This window comes from Podarcis vaucheri (assembly GCF_965113315.1).
Source record: "Podarcis vaucheri genome assembly, chromosome: 11".
In the NCBI taxonomy this organism is placed as follows: Eukaryota; Metazoa; Chordata; class Lepidosauria; order Squamata; family Lacertidae; genus Podarcis; species Podarcis vaucheri.
Window position 1 is genome coordinate 44,927,770 of NC_138749.1, and position 25,969 is coordinate 44,953,738.

The 25,969-nt window shown below is 44.3% G+C and overlaps 1 long non-coding RNA gene across 1 annotated transcript in view; it reads left to right on the forward strand.

Moving 5' to 3' along the window:
* Nucleotides 1-925: 925 nt before the first annotated feature.
* Nucleotides 926-25,969, forward strand: part of LOC309514508 — a 145,726-nt gene continuing 120,682 nt past the window's right edge. Inside the window, exon 1 of the long non-coding RNA XR_014212022.1 lies at nt 926-1,474. This is a non-coding gene — a long non-coding RNA (uncharacterized lncRNA). The remainder of the gene's footprint in view (nt 1,475-25,969) is intronic.

Below are 25,969 nucleotides of genomic sequence, written 5' to 3' on the forward strand. Positions count from 1 at the left end.
CAAGCAGCCTGTCCACATCCTCGGGGGTAACGGATTGAAATTGATTCCATGCAACTTGACCAGACAGGGCTCTAGCACTCTCCCGCCCCGGCCCTGCTCCCACGGTGGTGTCTAGCTCCTTCCGAATATGAGTGATTTTATCTGCAAAAAACTTTGCGAAATTGTTGCAGGAGATCTTGGGGTCTTTACAAGAGAGGTTGTGTGGCATTTCTTGAAATGATTCACTTAGATTCGAATCTGATATTGAATAAAATGGGAACGTCCCCCATTTTGCGGTTCCTCAGATAACCAATTGTGATGGATTCTATTGCTATGTTTTCTTGGGCAAAAATGAAGGAGGTCCACCGTTCAAGTATCCACAAAGATGCATGTTATTGAGAATTGAGATCAAGCTTTTTTTACTTTGGAAGCCACTTCTAATTATAAAGAGAGCAGATTGTGTGAGAGAAGGGGGGGCTACACCCAGCAGGGCTGGCTCATCTATGAAGGAAGATGAGGCAACCACCTCAGGTGGCAGGATCCGCGAGGGCAACAGATACAGCCGCCAAGGAATGCATTGCCCACCGCTGCAGCCACTGCCACAGTGGCAGTGACAGCTGTGGTACCCCCCCCCCCTTTGGAGATTTGCCGCCTCCTGGAGGAAGACCATCAGAAGTGCCTCCTATTTGCTGAGAGGCCACTGTGCCATGCTGCCTCCTCCACAGCAGTCTCTTGGCAGACAGAAGCTGCTGCTGCTCTCCTCAGTGGTGGAGCATATGTCTGCACTGCCCAGGGCGGGCGCATTCCCAAGCGGGGCGTGGCGTGGAGGGTGCCCTCCCAGGTGCAGGATAGCTGCTCAGGTGCATGGAAAAAGAAGACGAGTTTGGATTTGATATCCCGCTTTATCATTGTGACGTTAACATATGAGAGTGCTGGAGGCAAAATAGTTAAACAAGTTACCCAATCAGAATCCAGGGGGTGGAGTCAGAGGGACTATAAAACCAGCTCTGGGAGGGGCAAAGGAGGAGTTCATTGGGAGTTGGGTGGTTGGTTGGAGTGGGAGTGAATTGGGATAGAGTTTGTGGGTAGGTTGAGTTAGTGTAGCGAAATAAGCTGAGTCAGGAACAGTTGGGAGCTAGGAAGACAAGTAAATATCTGAGAGGTGGTTTAGTGAGTGAGAGCAGATAGCGGAAGTTACAGGTCTGGATAGGCACCCCATGATTGTAATTGACCGATGCCATTTATGAAACCACACGCTTGTTAAACTGCAATAAATAAACAGAAGTTTATGTTCCAATTTAACCCTGACTGGACTCAGTATTGTACCAGGTAGGGCCTGGGTGGTGGCAGCGAGAAATAAAATGGTGGCACAGGGATCAATAGACGGTGAAATGTCTGGGGACCCTGTGTGATCGCCACAATCACTACCCTAAGGAGTCTCAAAGCGGCTAACAATCTCCTTTCGCTTCCTCCCCCACAACAAACACTCTGTGAGGTGAGTGGGGCTGAGAGACTTCAGAGAAGTGTGACTGGCCCAAGGTCACCCAGCAGCTGCATGTGGAGGAGCGGGGACACGAACCTGGTTCACCAGATTACGAGTCTACCTCTCTTAACCACACTGGTTCTCTGGGGAGCGGCACGCGCCCTGCAGCCAGGGGCAGAGTGAGCCAACCGCGGGAGCTGAGCGAGCCGCTAATGGCGGACATTCAGCGTGCTGTCTTCCTGCAGCTCCCAAGCCTCCCCCGAGTTGTCAAAATGAAGGGGGAAGGGGGGAATGCCGCTGGCAAAGCAGCACAGCTCCCCCGGGGTGGAATTGGGAGTCGTGGGTGGGCAGCGCGCCAAATGTCACCCCCTTCAGTGAAGACACCCGGGGCAGTCTGCCCCCACTCCATCCCATTCCTCCACCCCTGGTTCTCCTCTTCCTGGGGAGGAAATAGCAAGAGCTGCCCTCTTCTGGACTTCTTGGCTCTGTACCCACCCAGCATGTTTCAGAGTGGGCCACTTCCTACCCACAGCGGCCTTTGATTCCCAGTTCAACCATCGGGTAAGGTTGATTTGACCCCCCCCTCCCCTTGTTCCCAATGTAGATCTTCACTCCCTCCTTGTTCCTGATGTATAGCTTCACTCACCATTTCTTTCTTGGCCACGGAGGTGCCATTTTGTGATTTGCCTCAGGTGCCAAAATGTCTTGGGCTTGCCCTGCCACCCAGGCTGCTTCCTCATTGAAAGAGACATGTGAAATGCTGATGACTTCTTTGTGTCTTGTTGCACATGTACTGTTAACCACCTGAAGCACTTGATGTTTAACCATGTCGCCATTAGCATTATGTCTTGCATAATGTAAATCTTACCTGCGTTCTGGCCACTAGATTGATAAAACAGGGAGCCACGGCTAAAAGATTATAAAACTAGGAACATTGGATATTGCCTTACACCAAATTGGTCCATCTTGCTCAGGGGTATCTACACCAAGGGTGGTGAACCAATGGCTTTTCACAAACCATCTGCAGATACTACAGGGAGGTTGATGTGATTCCAGTGTCCAGGGGTGGCCATACTTCACTCAGAACAATTTTCATTCCATCTTTGGCAGAATCAAATCCTATCAATTGCAGACCCTCCAGAGACACTCCCAAATTTACAGAAGCCGTGATGGTTTCTGATTTGATCCCGGAATGTCCCCTTTTTCCTTAGGATGTCCCTATTTTCATCAGAGAAATGTTGGAGGGTATGGAGTTATGTGACTCCCAAGCCAAGGAGATAAGTACAATCTTTAGAAGAAATCTGAAGGCAGCCCTGTATAGGGAAGGTTTTTTAAAAAAAAAGTTTAATGTTTTATTGTGTTTTTATATATGCTGGAAGCCACCCAGAGTGGCTGGGAAAACCCAATCAGATGGACAGGGTATAAATTGTTGTTGTTGTTGTTATGGAATACGGTGTCTCTATTTTCATCAGACAAATGTTAGAGGGTATGCAATTTCAGGGCAGGGCCTTGCCTCCTTGTCCCTCCCACTCTCCCAGGAAGCAGCAGTAACTTGGCTACTGGGATGTCAGGTAAGTGCCACGACCCCATCCTCCACCCCACCATCCATGGCTGGATAATTCTCTCATACACCACTCTATAAAACCAGTCACTCATCATCATTAGCAATGACAGCTTGATGTACAACACAAAATGAGCTATTATTAATTATTATTATTATTATTATTATTATTATTATATTTATTTATTTGTACCTCGGCCATCTGGCTGGGTTTCCCCAGCCACTCTGGGCGGCTTTCAACAAAGATTAAAAATATATTAAAATGTCACACATTAAAAACTTCCCTGAACAGGGCTGCCTTCAGATGTCTTCTGAATGTCAGGTAGTTGTTGTTCTCTTTGACATCTGGTGGGAGGGCATTCCACAGGGAGGGCGCCACTACCGAGAAGGCCCTCTGCCTGGTTCCCTGTAGCTTTGCTACTCACAGTGAGGGAACCGCCAAAAGGCCCTCAGCGCTGGACCTCAACGTCTGGGCAGAACGATGGGGGTGGAGACGCTCCTTCAGGTATACTAGGCTGAGGCCGTTTAGGGCTTTAAAGGTCAGCACCAACACTTTGAATTGTGCTCGGGAACGTACTGGGAGCCAATGTAGGTCTTTCAAAACCGGTGTTATGTGGTCCCGGCGGCCGCCCCCAGTCACCAGTCTAACTGCCACATTCTGGATTAGTTGTAGTTTCCGGGTCACCTTCAAAGGTAGCCTAAAACCAAAGGTAGCTAAAAATAAACATGATTTGAATTGGCCCCAGTGGATTTTAAGTCCACATTTCTCATGCATTTTACTTTAGGAATGTGTTATACAGTCGTATTCCGCCAAGCCCACCCTTATTATTCAGCCGGTCTTCACTCTCGTTTTACTCAGTGCAATACAAGTGTTCTAACCCACAAGGTGGAAATGTTTATTTTACACCGTGGAATTGGGATTGTGTCTCCTAGGGAGATGAAAGAGGGAAGAGGATATACGGATTGAGTTTTAAATCATTTCTGCTGCAAAAATTACCTGCTGCATAGCTTGAGATAAGCTTGTAATTATCCCTGGGTCTGAACTCTGCTATCGTGAGCCAAACCTTGCACTCTGGCCTAGTTTCGCTGCATAACTACAGTGGACACATGACCCAGAATCTGATAAGGATGTATCTGCTCCTAATGACAAATAACGTCTTCAAAGATTGAGGCAACTTTATACACCTCTGTGCTGTATTTGAAGTACTTGGAGAGCAGTTAAAACACGTGATGTTACAATAGCAAATATTGATCATCTGCAAATGGGCCTTTAAACAAAAGATAATTTGTTTACAGCAAAGGAATCTATACCAAACACTTATGTTAAATTGTACCAATTTCAGAAAAAAGACATGCTTTTACAAAACTAAAATATTGACCAAGAGGCTGCTTAGCTTCCCAGCATTTAGTATCAAGTGGGTTATTAGACAAATAACTGTCTCTAGAAGAAGAAGAAAGTCTGCCTTGTGATAAGTTTTTTCCAGAAATTGAAAGAAATGTGGGAAGAAATTCAGCACTGTGCACTTCTGACATCAACGCCGCGTGCCAAACTGGGCAGAAACAAGGACAGTGAAAGAGTAACAGAAAAATTAAAGAGCAAAGAGGAAGGCCACTGGCCAACCTTGCTGCAGTGACTTAGGACACAGTACGGGAGGAAGGAAAAAGCAGAAATGTTGAGACCAGCAAAATTTTAAAATGCTATAACTAGTACAGTACATAGTTATCTAAGAGTTAATTGAAAAGAAGTCAAGTAGAATCCAAGTTCAGTGCGAGGCTTCACTAACTTTAGATTCTGAACAAATGAAAGAATTTTTTATTTCTCTTCAAACCCATCTGAAAAAGTCCCAAGTATTCTGGTTTAGGAGCCCTGGAATAAGTAATTGCTTGCTAATAGCCACCGGAGCTCCTCCAAATGTTTCAAAGTGGGTCAGGAAGTAAGCTGACACTAGACAACGTGACACAACCTAGCAGCAAGACTTTGAAAGGTAGCTTGTTTTCTGCGAAGATTAGAAAAGGGAAACAGAAGCTAGCCACATGGTGCCACCTTGAAAGGAGATGGCCAAGGAGGCAGAGAATAATTGTATATTATTTCTTCCAGTAGTACCTTAGAGACCTTAGAGACCAACTAAGTTTGTTGTTGTTGGCCTCGGTTCAGTATACCTGAAGGAGCGTCTCCACCTCCATCATTCTGCCCAGACACTGAGGTCCAGCGCCGAGGGCCTTCTGGTGGTTCCCTCGCTACGAGAAGCCAAGTTACAGGGAACCAACAGAGGGCCTTCTCAGTAGTGGCACCCGCCCTGTGGAACGCCCTCCCACCAGATGTCAAAGACAAAATAACTACCAAACTTTTAGAAGACATCTGAAGGCAGCCCTGTTTAGAGAAGCTTTTAATGTTTAATAGGTTATTGTATTTTAGCGCTCTGTTGGAAGCCGCCCAGAGTGACTGGGGAAACCCAGCCAGATGGATGTGGTATAAACAGTAAATTAGTAGTAGTAGTAGTAGTAGTAGTAGTAGTAGTAGTAGTATGAGCGCTTTTGTGTGCATGCACACAAAAGCTCATACCAATAACAAACTTAGTGCTACTGGAAGTAAATTTTTTTTTATTTTGTTTCAATCATGGCAGACCAACACGGCCACCTACCTGTATATTATTTGTCAGACATTGAAAGAGACTTTGAGAGGCTGACTGACTTGTCGCCAGAAGAAACTGGCAAAAGAAAGAGGGCAGTTTAAACTTTATAAAGGGGCAGAAGGAACATGACCCCTGCATAAATTGCAGGTTTATTGTATATAGAATATGACAAAGTGGGGGAAAGGACACAACAACAACAACAACAGCCCAGTGAGGGTACTGGCTGTTTTCCTTAGGAAAAAAGAGTCAAGCTACAGAATTCTGTCTCTTTCCCTCAATTTTTTAAAAAGATTTTTTTTAAAAAGACATGTTCAGTGCTGCAACTACGAGCAGAAGACTAGCTGGGGCCTGTGTGCTGTAAGGCCTTTTTCACTGCCACAGTTTGTCTGCTCTTCCAATCCGGTGGGTTGGGGGGGGGATGCTATGCCATAATAGATTTGTTAGTCTATAACAATATGGTTCTTTTTTCCCCCACCAGGCTACCTATGTAAGAGAAACTAGCACAGATACCTCTCAGAAACTAGCTGCCACAGATGATAGGAGCTATAGGTGACTATTGACCATGGAAACTAAGAATGGAACCTGTATGTTCAGAGGTATCATACTTCTGTTGGGTACAAATGATATGGAATGGCTACATCTATCATGTATGACTTTTTAACTTTCTTGAGCCATGTGGCTAGACACTGCTGGAGACAGAATAAAAGTCTGAGAGGTCCTGTGACTCTCAAATAAGTTTTGTCTTGACAGAATTTGCACCGGAGGAGAATGGCATTGTTTCTTTCCATACTCATAGCAAAAACACAGCTATGGCTAGAGCCACACTAGTGTTTGGACGTCCTTTCAACTACTCAGTGTAAATTATTAAGTGTTCCTGCAAGAGAGTGGCTTTTAGGTCAGACATATTAATCACTGCAAAATTATAGCAGTTAATTGTGAGATTATATTTTGACTTTCTGTCTGGAGTAAAATAAGACCATGAATAATTTCCATATTTAAAAGCTATTAGCTTTACATCCTTCTGAAAGATGGTGAGATACATTTCTCTATTCACATTGGGTAGGGTTGCCATATTTCAAAAAGTAAAAACCAGGAAACCCACCCCCCATTGTTTGTTTGTTTGTTTGTTTGTTTGTTTGTTCATTTTTTAGGAAAACCTGAAAGTTGCCTAAGATCCATGACAAGCGCTGCCTTTCAAACCACCACCACCCCGTACGTCAATTCTGCCTTTGAAATCCCAGTAATCCGGACATATGGCAGCCCTACCTTGGAAATAGAAGAGTAAATGGACTGGTGTTTCCAACCTTTTCAGGAGAAGATTCAAAAGGCATTTCAAGGGATGGACGAATCAATAAAGTTCAGTTTCTCTCTATTTCATATCCTGCTCCCGTTTTAAGTTCAATTTGCCACATTTCCACCCAAACAAGTTGCATTTTATTTTTAAAGTCCTCTCAAATATTCATTGGCATTTTAGTGCCCATTTTTCTAGATATGCACATTTCTTGTGTATTTGTCCATAATGTACACTAATATGCCGTTTTCTCCACATGTTTTGCTGGGAAATGCAAATAAGGCAAACTGCACTGAATTTCTCCCTCATCGGATGGATATTTGGTGCCATTGAGCTCCAAAACTCATCCTAATGTCTTATTTGCTCTTCATCATTTGGCACTTTTTCCACTTTCCCAACAGACAAATGGCAACCCATGTTGTGGGTTTGCCCAAAAAAGGGCCAACAACTTTTGTGTTCGGACTTTCACTTTTTGAAATATGGCAACCCTACGTTAGCTAGGGAACAGGAGAACCCCAAGGTGAAATCCCTTACTTATCCATGAAACTCAGCCCAAATTAACCTATTTCACTTTACTGTGAAGATAGAATTATAGTTGGTATTTTTCCACCATTCTCTGAACATGTTCCCAGATCAGCTTGCATCATGGCAATAAAATAATTCAAAGATAAACTCATTTGAGAGCAGCACATAGACTTCCTTAGCTGCAGGGTGGAAAGCGGCACAATCTGTGATTAATTCAAAATATGTATTATGTGCACAACAGCATGAGACAGCAACATTTCTAAAATGCAAGAAAAAGGCCAAGCTCTCAGGTATTTTACACGGAAGGCACTAAGGACCACTTAACCCAGATTCTTTCAGATTAAAAAAAGAAAAGAAAACTGTTAAGAGCAAAGTTAAGGCATCAGGCTAGGACAATTTAAACACCCAAAAGCTATGGAAGAATGCACTCAATTGCTGCTCTAAATGGCCAGCGTGGCACTTAATGTTATGCTATGACTACAGAAAGCAAAAAGAATAAAAGTCCTGATTGCCTGTCTCATGAATGATCTCATACCCTCCAACATTTCTCCAACAAAAATAGGGATGTCCTATTCAATTAGTAATAGTAATACAGTGGACGCTCGGGTTGCGAACGTGATCCGTGCGGGATGCACGTTCGCAACCCGCAGCATTCGCAACCCGCAGCGGCGTGTCTGCGTGGGTTGTGATTCGGCGCTTCTGCACATGCACAAAGTGCGATTTAGCGCTTCTGTGCATGCGCAACCCCGAAACCCGGAAGTAACCCATTCTGGTACATCCAAGTTTCAGTGGGTCCATAACCTGAAGAAACACAACCTGAAGCATCTGTAACCTGAGGTATGACTGTAGTAGTAGTGGCAGTAGTAGTAGTATATTTATACCCCACCCCAACCTCTCTGGGCAGTTTCCACCATATATAAAAACATAATAAGACATTAAACATTTTTTAAAACTTCCCTTCAGATGTCTTCTAAAGGTTATATAGTTACTTATCTCCTTAGCTCAGGGATCGCATAACTCCATACCTGCCAACATTTCTTCTGAAGAAAATAGGGGCATGCTAAGGAAAAGCGGGACATTCTGGGGGGAGATCAGGAAACCGGGACAGATTCTTTAAATTCAGGACTGTCCCTGGAAAACAACGATACTTGGAAGGGCTGTGATCTGTTAAATGAAGGGCAGCACATTCAGACACCATGTGTTATTTTTTAAATAGTCATGGTTTGAGTATAGCCTTTCTTTTCTTTCCATTTGTCCTCTTAGGCTGCAATCCTTGTGTTTACGTGTGTGAAATATAAAGGCATTAGGAGCGCCTTATACACCCTGCAAGGCTCAGCCTGACAGAAGGTATGCAAAAACAAATTAGAGTGAAATGCAGGTAAATCCCATTGGAGTCCACAGATCTTGCTTCTTAGCAGACATGTGTAGGATTGTGAGCTCATGGCAACCATAAAAATATTCCAAGAATGTGAGCAAAGGGCCAGTGCCAAAAAAACAGGTCTTCAGAGAAAAGACAATATGCAGAGTGTATGAATAATTCCAGTTGATGTTATTCCTGTAAAAACTCGGCATCCGTCACTGAAGAGGCTCGTTGCCAACATGACAACATTGCAGGCTAAAGCTTAATTGCTTAAGTGCTTTTGGCAACAATGATGAGACCTTTCTTAGTCTAGATTATAGAATATTTAGGCCACTTAATTAAATTCTGATCAGCCCTTTCTAGAAGAGAGCAAGCCGGCTGCTGCTTCTGCATCTTGAGAAGTCAGCAAGTCAAGTGGGTGCAGTGATTAAAAATTGACTTATAGTGCCCTGTTTGAAGAGGCTCACTGAGAATTAAGTGCAATTTATCCACACAGCAGTCAAAGGATAAGTTCTCTTTTGGGTTTCCGTGGATGCACACTCTGTATAGCTGAGAAGGGTTGCTGACTCATCAAATGGCTATTGGGCAAGCCCTGCTAATTATGAATGATGTAAAAGACAACGCCAACTTTTCATCTCTTATCCAAAACTGCTAGCCAAGGTGTGTTTCTCACCAAGTGCCCCTCTGCCCCATGCTTTTTCTGTTGGCTTATTAATTATATGTCACTTTGTCCCATGGGGTCTGGTCAGCCTGCAAGAAGTTCAGCAGTACCCATCTCTGTTCCTTGCAATGGTATGGCCACAATGCACATGTGAAAAAATACACAGATATTTTGCATTCAACATAGTGTTATGGTGAATGTTCCATCAGTGCAAGGATTCCTCCTTGTGCAATTGAATTTTCTCCCTCCTCTCAGTGGCGTAGCGTGGGGGGTGCAGGGGGTGCCGGCCGCACCGGGCGCAACATCTGGGGGTTAGGGTTAGGGGGCACAAATCCACGGGTTAGGGGGCGCAAATCCACGGGTTAGGGGGCGCAAATTACTTGCCTTGCCCCGGGTGCTGACAACCCACGCTACGCCACTGCCTCCTCTCCTCCCCCATCCTGCTCCCATTAAATCTGTTCTAGGGGTCCAAGTCCAACCCATTGCACTAGTTTAAGAATTTAGTTAAATGCCACCCATGTGTTGCTGTTGTGTCTGTGAATGTGTGTGTGCTTTTTAAAAAAGCTTTGAATAGGAACTGCAGAGGGTTTGGTCAGGATAAAGGCTGTAGTGTGAGAGGAGATTTTCCAACACTTGCAGTGTTGGCAATGAGTATGATTGCTTTGCACATTTTCCTAAACTAGCATGGGACAAAGAGCAATTAATTATTCCATTTACTAAGCATCTGTTCTCCCCTATGTGCAATCAAGCCATACCAAATCCTAAATAGAGGGTCTTCGCTTCCATCTGCCAAACACAGCAACAGAGCAGCAGATTCAAAAATCCCAATGCAGTCGTGAAGCACACAGGGTGGCCTTAGGCAGATCACTGCCTCTCAGTCAGAGGTACCTCCTAGGATTGCTGCAAGCCTAAAGCTCTCTGGGGGAGCAAAAGTAACCTAGGACCCTCATACCTACGGGACCGCCTCTCCTAGTACTCCCCACGGAGGACCTTAAGGTCCATATATAGCAACACCCTAGAGGTCCCGGGACCTAAGGAAGTTAGATTAGCCTCAACCAGAGCCAGGGCCTTCTCAACACTGGCTCCAGCCTGGTGGAATGCTCTGCCTCATGAGACCAGGGCCCTGCGGGATCTGATTTCTTTCCGCAGGGCCTGTAAGACAAGAGTTGTTCCACCTGGCCTTTGGCTTTGAATCAGTTTGATTCCCTCCCCCTCTTTCTTTTTCCTTTCTCCTCCTGTGAAGAGGCTGCATCCTAATGTTTTAATGTTATATCTTAATCTTTTAAATTGTATTTTAATCAACTTGTTTTTATTATTGGTTGTTAGCCGCCCTGAGCCCGGTCTTGGCTGGGGAGGGCAGGGTATAAATAAAAATTTATTATTATTATTATTATTATTATTATTATTATTATTATTACTTCCCGCAGGTCATGGTAAGAACAGGATGTTGCATTGGCTTGATTAACAAAGACGACACCAAAGCAACTTAACTTTTAATTCACAATATACGCATGGAATATTTCATTTCATAGGCAAAATATGGGAAAGGTTACTGGAGAACTCTTCATAGTACTCTGTCGCTTCAGTCCTAAGCCCTCAGAATGTGTCAGTGCACATCTTGCTGTGCAAACATTGTTCCTCTGCTCCTCTGTATTTGGACTTTCCCGTAGATAGATAGAAATCAGTCTTCACCAACATGATGCCCTCCACATCTTTTGGACTGCAGTCAAAAACATCTGCAGGGCATGAGGATGGTGACAAGCTAGTATAAATTGTGATCCGCTTGCAGTCCAGGTGTACTATGCCATGTGTTCTGACATTTGTAATGTATTTGATGTGGGAAATTTTCTGTTTTGCCTGGTAAAAGTTAGTTTAACGTTTGTTTTGGACTTTCACTGAGAGCGACGAGGAAGGGTGGGTGTCACGATTCTCAGTGTGCACGAGAAGGACAGAAGACAGGCATGTTTTGATTGGTGGGTGCAGGTTTAGACTTTTCAGTGAGGGTCTGGACGAAGGGCCCAGGTCTCCCTAGTCCGGGGCCAACATTCTATCTACTACTCCAGACAGACCGTCAGCCACAAAGTATACATTTTCTAAAGTGCATGCTTACAACCTGATACTAAAATAAATTGCTTTCCCCACTCCCTTGGCAAATTATGAAATTGGCTCATGTTAAACTATGACACCGATGCAATTAGCTTTCAGAAGAGTGAGGTACATGGCATTTCATTTCCATCAAGACAATGCACTGTGCCGAGCTGCAAGTCGTTTCCCAATGACACCTCATTACTCGTGATTAGGGCTGCTTCACACCGAACAGGGCCAGCACTTCAACCTTGCATTATTAATAAATACGCAGCTCTTACACGGCACTTCTCAGCCAGAGAATTCAGCGTGTTTTTAAAAAGGAGTCAGAGCTAACCACCCACAGGGCATTTAATGGCAAACTGGGAGCTGAAGTCGGCTAGGGGGTCTATGCACGGATGCACTCTGCCCCGCTAAATTGGGCTTGTCTCTTTGGGGGATCTGCTAAGCCTGAGGGTGAAGCACTCTTGATATTTCTTGAGAGATGTTACTTTACAAAAAAAGATCTTATATTCAGCGGTTCTGTTAAGAGGACATCCGCAGACTTTCACAGCCATTGTAGCAGGGGGTTCGTGATTGCTGCAGCAGGACCACCACCTGTCAGGAGCTCATCCTACTCTTGAATGGACCCTTGCAGAGACAGATACCCAACTGGCATGTTCTCTCCCTCCTGGTCGATCATTCAGGAGCTTTATTAGCTTTCTTCAGCCCAAACATCACAGCAACCAATGCCAACAGACATCAGCACACTTAGGGATCCACAGTTTGTGCATTTCGTGTGACAGACCTCAGCAACTCAGCATTTTGGCTAATCTACTTTATTTACATATAAACACACACGAAGCACTGCAACATGGCTCCCTCTCTCTCTAGCATCAGACAGCAAAAAGAAAAAGAACAAAGGACAATAGTCCCACTTCATGGAACACAGTAACACAAACATCCTGCCTCCATCACTTCCCACTCTGTGGAGTCAAAACATATACTGTCATGTGAAAGACAACAATCCCATGACTGCCATCATGGAGCAGGAATTCTAACACTACCACCCCATGTCCGATCTCCTCAGGTTGGTAGGAACATGCCTGGATAGCTCAACTGGCTAGAGTGTGGTGCTGATAGTGCCAAGGTTGCAGGTTCGATCCCCGTATGGGACAGCTGCATATTCCTGCATTGCAGGGGGTTGGAGTGAATTTTCCTCGGGGTCCCTTCCAACTCTACAATTCTACGATTCTTCTTCTTCTTCTTCTTCTTCTTCTTCTTCTTCTTCTTCTTCTATGCTTGTTATGGACTTCTTGCTCCCAGCGTCTTTGTTAAGTTGTCTCCTATAAGTGGGATGGATCACCTGCAAGTAATGGGCCACTTTAATAATAATAATAATAATTTTTTATTTATACCCCACCCTCCCCAGCCAAGGCCAGGCTCAGCGCAGCTAACAAGCAATAGTAAAAACAAGTTGAATGATTACAACTTCAAAACAAGATTGAAATACAACATTAAAATATTGAAACATTAAAATATTAAAATGCAGCCTCATCACAGAAGAAAGGAAAAAGGAAAAAGAAGGAGGGGGAGGGGAGGGAATCAAATTGGCTCCAAGCCAAAGGCCAGGCGGAACAACTCTGTCTTACAGGCCCTGCGGAAAGAAATCAGATCCTGCAGGGCCCTAGTCTCATGAGGCAGAGCGTTCCACCAGGCCGGAGCCAGTGTTGAAAAGGCCCTGGCTCTGGTTGAAGCCAATCTAACTTCCTTAGGGCCCGGGACCACTAGGGTGTTGCTATTTATGGACCTTGAGGCTCTCCATGGGGCATACCGGGAGAGGCGGTCCCGTAGGTATGAGGGTCCCAGGCCATGAAGGGCTTTAAAGGTCAAAACCAGTGACCTTTAAGTGAAGACCTTGCAGGAATGCAAGACTGTGTGTGGCAGAAGGAGTGACAAATTGCTGCCACTGCCATGAACCACACTGCACCAAGCTCTCTGTGCCTCAGCCCTCCTCTCTCCTTCTTGGTGAGTCTCAGAGACCCACTGTATTGGGAAGCCAGGAGAGCTATGGTGCCCCACCTGCGGCACCTCCCCAGCCATTATTGTTCCAGTGTCTTATACTGGATAAAACATGTTTTAGCAGGTTGAGACAATAGAAACTCATGGTAACTATAAGAGCAGCACGGTGTACTTGCAATGATGAGTTGTGTAACACGAGATCTTCACAGCTGCCTTCTTTCTTTGTTTTAATGAAATGATAATGAAAAGCTTTGGTAACCAAATTGCTCCTCTTGTGTTGTGTTCAGAGAATGCTCAAGGGCCTCCTAGGTCACTACTCATAGCAACACATCTCTAAGAAGCTCCCTGCATTGATAATAAGGCATGTTTTTACCTGGTTCATAAGTGATCCCTTGTGGGACCAGCACTGTGTCAAACAAGGGGACTGTTTGTTCTTTTACAAGTGTAGGAGCGAGACAGAAAACATCCTTTGAAAAATAGTTCACATGGGCATGTTCATCACTCAGTGGCTACGCAGCATCAAGTGTTGTTGTTCTTTAATTTTGCATGTGTTGGTGGAGCATCATGAGGCAAACACCACAGATAGAACTTTCATATTTAGGCAGCTACAGAAGCTGAATGCTAGGCTAAGCTGCCCTTTGGCTTGATCCAATAGGGTGCTTCTTATACTATAGCTATGTCACCCATCTGTGTGGTCAAGAAAGCAGAATGTCATTTTCTGATGGCCTGTCAGCTCTGGGCAGTGGGGACCAGGGCCCTTCTGGCCTGCTGTGGACCTGTTTCACCCAGATGGTGTCCACCTTTCCAGAGAAGGCAATGACACTTGGCTTGGTGACCTTACATCAACTCGCCCCCTGGTTGTCCAGCAAGATCCTATGACAGAGTTCCAAAGAGCCCTGCCCAGTGCTTTTGAGCATCAATGATGAGCTGGACTGTTTTGCAAGCTCCAGTCCCCCACCACTGAGCTAGACTTTTGGTCAGGCACATCTTTGGTCTGATCCAACAGGGCTCTTATATACTCATGTTTTTAATTTTGGGGTTGGAGGAGCAATTTCATACCAACTGATCTAGCAGGCTGTTTCTATTGGTGGCATTTTCTGATACAACAGAATTAATACTGGACCAGAGCAGAAAATACATTTTATTAGAATCTTGCTTTCTTCAAAATTGTGGTTATTTGTGTCTGGTATAAGACAGCTTCTTCCTAAGAGCCTAAATGCAACCAAAGGTGGGGAAAGAGACCCACTTTCTCAGTGTCTTACGGTCCAACAAGCCCAAATGCCATTGTATATGAGAAAATAACTTAGAAGTAAATCCCATTAAGGCATTTCCTTGAGGATTACTTCAAGGTAGGGAGATGGGGGAGAAATTTGATTCAGTTCACATGTTAAGGTGCACCAACTAAATCCTCACTTTAAGAAAAAAAGAAATGCAAACTGAAACACAGCTGTTATTTGAAATTTACACTTCTCTGGATTTTGCAGTGCTCTTCTCCAGGCAAATAATGTGTACAAAAATGCATGTATTAGGGTAAATGGTGCATAAAAATGCACATATTTGTGAAAAGTGTGTGCTAACCAGCATCATATAACCAACATGCTTAAGGTTAATTAATACATGAAGGGGTTAATACCATAGAGTAAGCTGTCCGGCCAGGCTTAGCTATGTCCACTTCCCCTCACATGGGGGGACGACGATGACGATGACTAGGCAATCGAGCCTTTGTTCTCTTTCAGTCTACATGAGAAGCTCAACATGTGAAGAGCTGATTGCACCAGCTCAACAGCATGACTCTCACAAGCCATTCTTGTGTTCCTATACCAATAACTTAGGAACTTTCACTACTTTGTAACTAAGCTAAGTTTTACTGCCTGTGCAACCTTTTCCAAAGCACATAAATCTGACCTTTGCAGAGTTGGTAAGTAAGACCGTTTTTTAATTTACCAAACGTGGTTTTTTTCCCTATGCTGGGAGAACCTTGGAAAGAAACTTTTTAAGAAGACATTTTGGAATTCCCTTTGAGGGGCATATTCTACAGATCCAACAGCCTGTTTTTCCATGTTTTACTTTGGTGAATATTTTGTGACTTTAAAGCTCTGCTAGGGTTCTTTCAACAAAGAGAACTTGCCCTAATTCTCTCTCTCTCTTTCTCTCTGAATGTGTATTTGCACCAACCAAAATAGCATGCAAAAATGCTTTTTATTAGGGGAAATTGCAAATGTGTATTACTATAGTTAAAACTGCATACAAAAATACATTTTACAGTCGTACCTTGGAAGTCAAATGGAATCTGTTCCAGAAGTCCATTTGACTTCCAAAACATTCAAAAACCAAAGCGCAGCTTCTGATTGGCTGCAGGAAGCTCCTGCAGCCAATCGGAAGCCATGGAAGCCCCATTAGACTTAAGCTTCCAAAAATAGTTCGCAAACCGGAACACTCACTTCTGGGTTTGCAGCATTTGGGAGCTGAAATGTTTGAGAACTAAGCTGTTCGACTTCCAAGGTACGACTGTATTGGGGCAATATCACACTAAAATGCTGATGAATTTTCATGAGAGCTTTTTTTTAAAAAAAATTGCTAATTGTTGTGACAGTGTGGAGAATTGAAATTAAGATTGGAAAAATTAGAAATTGAGAGCACCAGAATTGAGATTTGTCCATCCCTCCTTCAAGATAATTGAATTCAAACTGAGGTCTCACTGAGGCAAATTATTTCAGCTTTGGCACTGAAAGCACAAAAAATAAAAGACAGAAACACAGTGGACAAATTACAAGTAATTTGGTTTAGCTTTGTTGCATATGTGGCACAAACAGACTATCACAACACATTGACTTTTCTGGAAAGACTATATTAGATAACACTTAAGGAAAAATAAAACAATGACTAAACAAGGACAATCAACTCCTTTCAGTACTACAATATGAGCAATGCTCTTAATTTCTGTTTCTTTGTTACGTGATGCATTGTTTTATACCATAGTCAAATTTATATACCAAAAACAAAATGAAATATTCAGGGGGGGGGAGTTTTAGCACTGAGAGAAGAATTCTAATCAACATTCCTGAACTTTTTACATGATAAGATAGATTCAAACTCACCATTACAACACTCCTGAGCTGTTGGTTGAGTGACGTTATTTTCTTTTCTTGCTTTTACCACAAAAATCAAGTATTTATGCGTGAGATATAATTGACACCACTCAATCAGCTTATGATATGTGTGTAGAGAAAAGGCTGTCCCAAACTGCTAGTTAGTCACAACTTCGTGAGCTGTGAGCTACAAATGGCTTTTGCATTTTACAAAAAGATTCGGCAGTTTAATATTCTTCTCCAGCTTTGGAAATGCAGCAAGCAACAGGGAGTCACCATTAACAGGTTTTCCCCCACACATGGAAGAAAGTGCTTTAGATTATAAAGATTTTCTCTCTCTCTCTCTCTCTTTTTGCATCTTTCCAATTGGCGCAAAATAATTGCAGAATGCCTTTATTTCCTGTATAAAAAGTGACATTTATGAAAACAACTTGTCATGCTGAGAGGGCCCTTCACATTCTTTTGCAGGAGTTGGCTTACTTTTGCATGGATGGTGTATATTTGAATGGTTGTAGGAGCAAAGCCTAAGCCTTTCTTTTACAAACTGAGGGAAAGGAGAGAGAGTAAATTGCTACCCCTCAAAGGCCAGTGAGGCCTGGCACTTCTTCAAAGGCATATAAATCATTCCAAGCTAGACCTTTCGAGATTCTCCAGAATTTGCTAGAAGAAAAGCATACAAATCTGTAGGAGCTTGGCTGATTAGGTCTACAATTTAGGTCCAATGCACACAGTGACCTCTAGAATGGTAACTGCTGGGTTTTACCAGCATCTCACAACCACGTCAGCACATGGTACTGACAGCCATGCACAGCAATTATCACACCATGTGATTTAGCTCCTTATTCAGACCAAATATATAGCTTTTCAAATGACCAGGCTGCCCTCATGCCTCCAGAGGGACAACTGGCATGTTCAAAGCTCAGGTGGAGGACATAACCCGCGTTCTTACAAGTCCCAAATACAGCTTTTCAACACCACACACATCCTTCATGTGTTTTCACCTCCAGAGACAGGATGTGCCATAGGGTGGTAGCCTAGAGTGGTCAAATGGATGCTGAGCAGGTAGCACTGCAAATCCTGTGCATGTCTTCTCAGAAATATGGGCTCGTTCCATTTGTCCCATGGTTTCTTCCATTGGTCCTGGGATCTCTAGGCATGGGTCTGAGAGGTTTTTCTTTCGTTCCACCTCTTTCCCTGGGGAAACCTTCTGTTTACTGCTGACTCGGAATAAATGCCAATCCACCCAACTGATGCTTGTTCCGACTCAGCAGTAAACAGTAGGCTTTCCTGGGGAAAGTAGCAATACCAAAGAAAAATTTCTCGGACACAGGGGTGCCAACCGGAATAAAATATGGGGAGGGGGGCTCACATAGTAGTAGTAGTAGTAATAATAATAATAATAATAATAATAATAATAATAATAATAATAATAATTTATTTATACCACACCCATCTGGCTGGGTTTCCTCATCCCACTTAATCGATCACATGATCCAGTGATCCATGCACACCAGTTGAATGGCAATACCCCTCAACTTTTGGGAGGCAGCCCCCTTAAATATTTTATTGGGGGGCAAAGCCCCCTTGGCCCCCTAGAAGTTGGCTCCTATGATGGGACAAATGGGAGTGTGGGGGTGAGTGCTAAGTCCCACTGAGTTGAATGGGGTATACTCCCAGGTATGGGTGCAGAGAATTGCACCCTAACATGAGGAAATAGCAGACAAAACAGACTTTCCACTCTAGCAAGGGCAGAACATGGGAATGCACTCCAAAGCAGGGCGTTCCATAAGGTCAGGAGAAGCTGGAAAACATATGGATATTTATTTCATTTTTTAATTCATTAAAAATATCGACCCTGGCATCCGGCTCAGAGAGCCCTCAACATATAAAATGCAGCACTTTGGCTATGAGATGTTCACCAAATAAAACACAGCTGCACAAAACTGGGGGAAAGGTGGCTCAGAAATGTGCAACGTAACTAAATTCCGAAAAAGGCACAGCACAGAAAAGACGCAGATGAAATGTAGCTAAGGCTGCATTCAGACAGCATTTTAGCACAGCCAAATAATGTGATGTTGATAATAGCAGCAGCAGCAGCAGCACAGGTATTCATGCTGGCTGGGAACTGATGGGAGTTGCAGTCATTTTACAGGAGTGCATCCTAATGTTATGAAGCTGATGCCAGGCAATGGAAGCTTTTGTAAAGTCCTGTTTTCCCAGTGCCAATTTATTCCAGTTATATATGTGGCTCATTAAAAGAAAGAAAGCCCAGTGCTATCTATTCCACTCAGGATGCATTAAAGAACAAACTCCCATTTTCAAATGTAATGGGAATTAATGAAGAAGAAAGTGTCCTACGGTAATATATTTTGCACAAAGTAGAAACAAACAGCAGAAATATGTTTGTGAAGTGTGCCTTGGATGTGTTTTATGGACAATTCAAGCTTCTAAAAACCCTAATGAGGAAATCAAATGATTACTATGCTTTTCAGAAAAAAGGGATAGTGATATATTGGCTTTCTAATTTATTTCCCTGCTAGGTTGTATTTGATTAATTGAACTCCCTTTTCAAGTTTTAACAGCCTATGGTGATTAGGTTTCATTACAACAGAGCTGGGGTTTTTCCCCATTCTGTACATTGATGTACTTCCTCTGTTAAGTGCAGATACTTCATTTCCAATAAGCAAAGGCTGGGATTCCGGAGCACTCGATTACAAAATCCTCAGTCAAAATCTTGTGTATACAGAAACAGGTACGAGGCACGAGGCAACCACTGAGCTGAGGGGCAGACAGGCAAGAAAGTCAATATGGGGGTTTTTTTTGGATTGCTAACATGTGTAAAGGTAAAGGTAAAGGACCCCTGACTATTAAGTCCAGTCGGGGATGACTCTGGGGTTGCAGCGCTCATCTCACTTTCCTGGCCGGCGTTTAACCGCAGACAGCTTTCCAGGTCATGTGGCCAGCATGCCTAAGCTGCTTCTAGTGAACCAAAGCAGTGCACGGAAACGCCGTTTACCTTCCCACCAGAGTGGTACCTATTTATCTACTTGCACTTTGACGTGCTTTCGAACTGCTAGGTTGGCAGGAGCAGGGACAGAGCAACGGGAGCTCACTCTGTAACGGGGATTCAAACCGCTGACCTTCCCATTGGAAGCTTGCAAGCCAGCCCCACTGCCATCATCCCCACACAGGCTGCCCCCACCCCTTCCACTCCTGAGCTCCAAAGGACCCAAGTAGACAAAGATTGCACCTACACAGAGATACTAGCAGTAACAAATGGTGTGGTGGAGTTTGGCAGCCATCTGAATAACTGACAGCAGTATCAGTGTGGCTTACTAGGAGGGCAAGGGGTGAGGCAGCAGTGAGGTGGTCGAGATGACTCAGCTGTCAGGAGGTCAGGTGAGCTGTGCCCCACTGCGGCATCCTCCACTGGTCCTGATGTTAACACTGTACATTGGATCCACCATAATGAAAACACTGAGATAATACTTCAATATAAACTGAGCCACTGATCATATCACTGATCTCCCACAGACTTAACTGTTTTAAATGTCGGTCTTTCTCCCTGGGGGATTCTGGGAACTGTGGTTCTGTTAGGAGAAATAGGAGAGAATGCTCAGCACCTGCATCAAACTACACATCCTTTTGAGAAAGCTCTGAATATTAAACTAGTAACATGTCTGTGGTGAAAATATATCCTGCACTTTAGAAAGGCAGATAACACACTTCTTTGTTTCCTTTTTTGTAGAGGTGAACTTAGGTGTATTCAGACAGGTTTGTTAGCAAATAAAGTACAAACACAAATCTCTGTGACTTTCTATATTCTGTATTCATATAATTTGGCTGAATCTCTGGGAAACTTTTGTTAAATAGAGAAAACTGCTTGTCAGTCTCCCTGCCCCCTCCTCACAACATCCCCGCCCTGCTTCTAACACTGTTGCACTTAATTGCCCTTCGAGACTAATTAGTGGGTGACAAGGAGAGAAGCAGTGAGCAGGAGGAAAACAAGCTGTAGAACAAGAAAACATGATGGGCTCTGTTTGTGAATCTTGAGATCAAGACTTTCAGGGCTCAAGTATTTTTCTAGAGGGCGGCACAGTAGCAATAATTTATATTGACAAAATGTACAACACAATCTTATGCATGTTTACGCCGAAGAAGAAAACCCCACTGAGTCCTGTTGGGCTTACTCCCAAGTAGTTGCATGGAGGATTGTAGGCGTGTGAAAGGTCTGCCTCCAAAACAGTCAAAATGCCTTTAAATGCCTTCTGTGAAAATAAAGCTGTCTGTCAAGTGGGGAACCATTTTAGTTCAAGGTATGGGCAACCTTTCGAGGGTCACATAACTATGTTGGACAAGTTGAGAGGCAGAAAAGGCCAGAGCAACAAATGTAAATGTTACCTATGTATAGAAGGCTAGTGTCTAGACTAGGGGGGTCAGCAAACTTTTTCAGCAGGTCCACTGTCCCTAAGACCACCTGGGGGGGCAGACTATATTGGGGGGGGGGACTGAACAAATTCCTATGCCCCACAAATAACCCAGAGATGCATTTTAAATAAAAGGACATGTTCTACTCATGTAAAAACACACTGATTCCCAACATTTCTCCAATGAAAACTGGGACATCCTATTCCATCATCATCATCATTTTGTTATTTACACCCCACCCATCTGACTGGATTGCCCTAGCCACTCTGGGCAACATATTAAAACATATATTCCAACATATATGCTTCTAACATATATAAAAACATAATAAAACATTGAACATTAAAAAAACAAAAACTTCCCTTGTACAGGGCTGACTTCAGATATCTTCTAAAGGTTGTATAGTTACAGTGGTGCCTCGCAAGACGAAAATAATTCGTTCCGCGAGTCTTTTCGTCTTGCGATGTTTTTCGTCTTGCGAGGCATTCGTCTTGCGGGGCACCACTGTACTTATCTCCTTTGCTCAGTGGTCTCATAACTCCATATCCTGCAACATTTCCCAGATGATTTATAAAAGAATGGAAATAGTTTCTTGAATATTTACAGATAAATTGTAAACAGATAAGATCATTGGCAGGATTATTGTAATAACCTGCAGGTTTATAAGAGTATATATTTAAAGTAGATGAATAAATGAGCAAATTAGGTTAATTTGGATATGCAGAGGATATTAAAAATAAATTTAAGGAACCGCAGAAAGGGGGGGAGGAAGTCATGTTTTGAAAAGTTAAAATGATTGTAGAATTAGTGAATGTATAAACTTGAACTTTTTTTAAAAAAAAAAAAACCTTGGTGGGAAAACAACAACATTTCCCCAATGAAACATCCTAAGGAAAAGCAGGCCATTCTGGGATCGAATCAGAAACCGAGATGGCTTCTATAAATCCAAGACTGTCCTTGGAAAATAGGGATGCTTGGAGGGTCTGGGAACAGTAATACTCAAAAATGAAGAAAGCAGAGATAAAAATGGCAGAAAATAGTAGCAGGAGCATTATGCAAGTGCACCTCCAGACTGGTGGGTCGTGTTTTTTTGCAGGTGTCTTCTGCAACATGTCATGGATTCAATAATGTTATTGCATCAGCATACAATTGATGAGATAATTATGAGATATAAATTGTATACTACACCCATCAGTACGCTATTTAGGGATTTGCTGTGCAGACATGCACATTAACTCCCGGGGCTGGCCCACCCAAGATCCAGTGTGAGGCAACCAGCTCAGGTGGCAGGATTCACAGGGGCAACAGATTCTGGTCTTCACTTATCCCTTCTTGCCTGGCAGGGAACAAGACTCCATTTTGTGGTTTGCCCCAGTGCCGAAATGACTTTGGCTGGCCCTGTTAACTCCAAAGTGAAAGAAATGTGAGATAGCTTTGGAGTCCTTGAGCAAAGCTTGGGAATGCAAAATAATGGCAAACGAAATTGCGTTTGACCGAGAGACACAAGCACTGGAGGTGAAGGGGGAATAGGACATGAAGTGGAATTTGATGGGAAACTGAAATACAATCAGCAGATCAAAGAAAGTTTCAAGCTGTGCCAATATCCTCAGGCTTTGACCTGACACATTAATATGCCATAATAAATACCTACCTAGCTACCGGTAATCCCTGTCAAGTGAGTGTCAGGTACAGAGAGAGACCTGGGCATACAGACACTTTATGATTTCATTTTCCCATACTATGTAACAAGCAGTCGTCCAGGGCATACCTTTAAAAAGAGACTGGGATTTTTAACTTTAATTTTTAAAAAAGAGAGTTACCTGGCCCTTGGGGTCCCTTCCAACTCTATAACTAGAAACTTAACCTGTTCACTCATGGGGTGACCCAGTATGCTTTTGGTTTTGATTCCCCGCCCACCTTAATGTTGGTGGTATAGAATTTTTTTGCAAATGGGGAAGTAATAGAATAAAATAACAAACTTTGAGAGTCAGGGTCACTGGGACAACGCTGGCTATATTGAAAAGTGATTTGCAAAACAAACCCAGATGGATATGCAAGCACAGACCCACAGAGAAAAGCCAGACAGATTCTGGGAATGGATTTCAGGAAGATATAAGCCCTTTTGACTGACAATATGGTAATGTTTCAACATCTTCAAATTTAATCTTTTCGTGCTCTAAACCCTACATGTGTACTGCACCCACAATCTGCATGTTTATCATGAATGTTCCATGACATAAAGCAAAGCTGACAGGCTCAAAATATTATCAATGTAGCTTTTACAGTCCATACTGTTCTCATTTTCCATGCTTTGCTAGGTCCTTGTTCCGGATTTGATTGAAAGACGGTGGTCGGATTTTCACACAGGGCAGGCTAAACAGACTGTGCCTTTTGGTAGGCTTGTCAGAGATACGATTATGCTTGTTAAACTATATTTCCATGTATTAGCTAATATAGCACAAACTCGAGAGGTTCCATTCAAGTCGTTCAGTGCTGATTGTTCATTATCAGTTATGACAATAAAACAAGCAACAGCTTCTCATTTGACATCAGTTTGGTAATAATACTTCTGGCACTTAGGAATGGTATTTCCTTAAACTTCTTTATAATACATCCTGCTGTGTAAAAATGGAATATCAGGCTTTCAGGGCCAATACAGAATATATATAATTATATTTTCAAAGCCAAAACATCACTTGTACTTGACATTGACATCCTGATCAGATATAGTTACCCAGCTGCAGGGTACTTAGCTGGAATACCTTATCTGAAGGAAATACTCTGAAGAAAATACAACGTATCGTATGTGTCAGGGCTGCTACCCAGTCCCAGCTCACATAGGACCACGTTAGGCAGCGTTCACGTTAAAAGAGTCTTTATTGGGTTACAGGTTCCATTTCCAAACTGCAATGTGCAGCCCCACGTCTTCTATGTCAGACCGGCGAAGACCCGTCTGAGTCTCCGCCTCTAGCACACCAGCTTAATACCCTAGCCTTGCTCCACCTCCTGCGCCTTTCCCTCCGTCTCTGGGTCCTTCTGCCCCCCGGGGTCTCTTCCTTCCTACTCTCTTCTGACGCGGACCCCCCTGACCCTTCCGCCTCCTTGCGGCGGGCTTTGGGACCTGGCTCACTCTCCGGGCTGCTTACTGCGCCAGCTTCCGCTGCATTTGAACTTGGCGCGCGCGCCCAACTCTCTACCTTCCTCTTGACCGTTTCGTCGCTCCCTGAGGTGGGCGTGACCACTCCTGACTCATGCCCTCCCTCCTGCTGAAAGCCTCCGGAACCTGATGTCTGGTCCCCTTTCTCCCCGCTGCTCCCGGCTGGGCACGTGGGTCCCGATCTCCAGCTGCTGCTCTCTGATCCCTCTCTGGACCCTTCTTCCTGGGGTGTCCCCCTGCTTTCCCCCCTTGCTCTGACCGCTGGCGCTCCCTTCTGGGAATCCTCGGACTCACTGGACAGGCTCGGTGATCTCGGGTCATCATCCCCACTCATCCTTCCTTCGTATTCCTCCCCCTCGCTCTCTGTCTCCTCCCTTCTCTGCGTCTCTGCTCCTGAACCCCTGACAGTATGCTTTGTGCTAAAGTAATGCTAGTCGATAACTAACATGAATTGTGCAATGATGAACCATGTGTGCTGGGCTCCAAGGTCTTCAAAGGTGGCTTTGTTCTAGATCAGGCATAGGCAAACTCAGCCCTCCAGATGTTTTGAGACTACAATTCCCATCATCCCTGACCACTGGTCCTGTTAGAATGATGGGAGTTGTAGTCCCAAAACATCTGGAGGGCCGAGTTTGCCTATGCCTGTTCTAGATGCTACTGCCACTATCTGGAGTAAGATGACCAGTGACAAAGATGAAGGTCTTCTCGGTGGTGGGACCCTCATTGCTTCCGAGTAGGACTGGGTTACGCTCGGGTCACTAGGTCCCACCCCTGCCTCAGCGTGGGGCGGGGTAGTGTCCTGCATCACGCTGAGGGTGCCCCGGCCATGCTATTTGCCAGGCGACCAATCAGGGCACTGTGAGGGTGTGGCCGGGGCCAATTTAAACCACGGCACAACTCTGGGAGCTCCTCTTTCAGCCTCGGGCCGCGGATCTCCCGCCCTCCCACCCTCTCCTCAGGTCGCATCATTGGCCTTGCTATGGACTTTGGTTGGTCGCCATTGAGGGGCCTGGTAGGACATTTTCCACTTGACAAATTGGCACCAGCCACTTGGTTTTTGCCTACCTCGTAGCAATCGTCACAACTTTGCAAGGTTTGGCAGTTAGGCATTGGAATAGCGATGTGTGGGGGAGGAGAGGTGCGGCCATCACCTGCCCCTCTGTGCTCAAGGGTATTCTCTTAAAGGAATCCAAGGGAGTGGATCTCGTCCGAAGCCTGGGGAGGGGCTAGGGCCGTGCCACGACCCCAGCGGGAAACCAGGGGGGCTCGAGTCGATCTGCATCTGCAGGGCTCCCCCTACTGGTGGTTTACCCTTCCAGACTTCCTGCAAGGCGGGCAGGAGTCAGATATAGTCTGTTGATGCCAATGCCTATGCCAATACTGCTCACATTCTGTAACCAATAAAGTTGTGGCCTAAATTTTGCCCATTAACATTCTGTGTCCTTGTGTTTTTATTCTCCTGGGGATGGCTTGGGGGTCTTGAAGCACAAATCATAGCTATATTGGGCTGAATTCAACTAACTGAATTGCAGAAGCCCATGCAAGGCCTTCTGCTAGAGCAAACAGCTTTCTGCCCTCTCCTCTTCCTGCCCTCCAGTTGGATCTGTGGGGCCAGGAGAACTCCACCCAAAAAAAACAGCACATAGGTGAAGGAGAAGGGAGATCATTACACCGGGCAAAGTGAAACGCTTGTGCTGACACAGTGATCTATTTCGC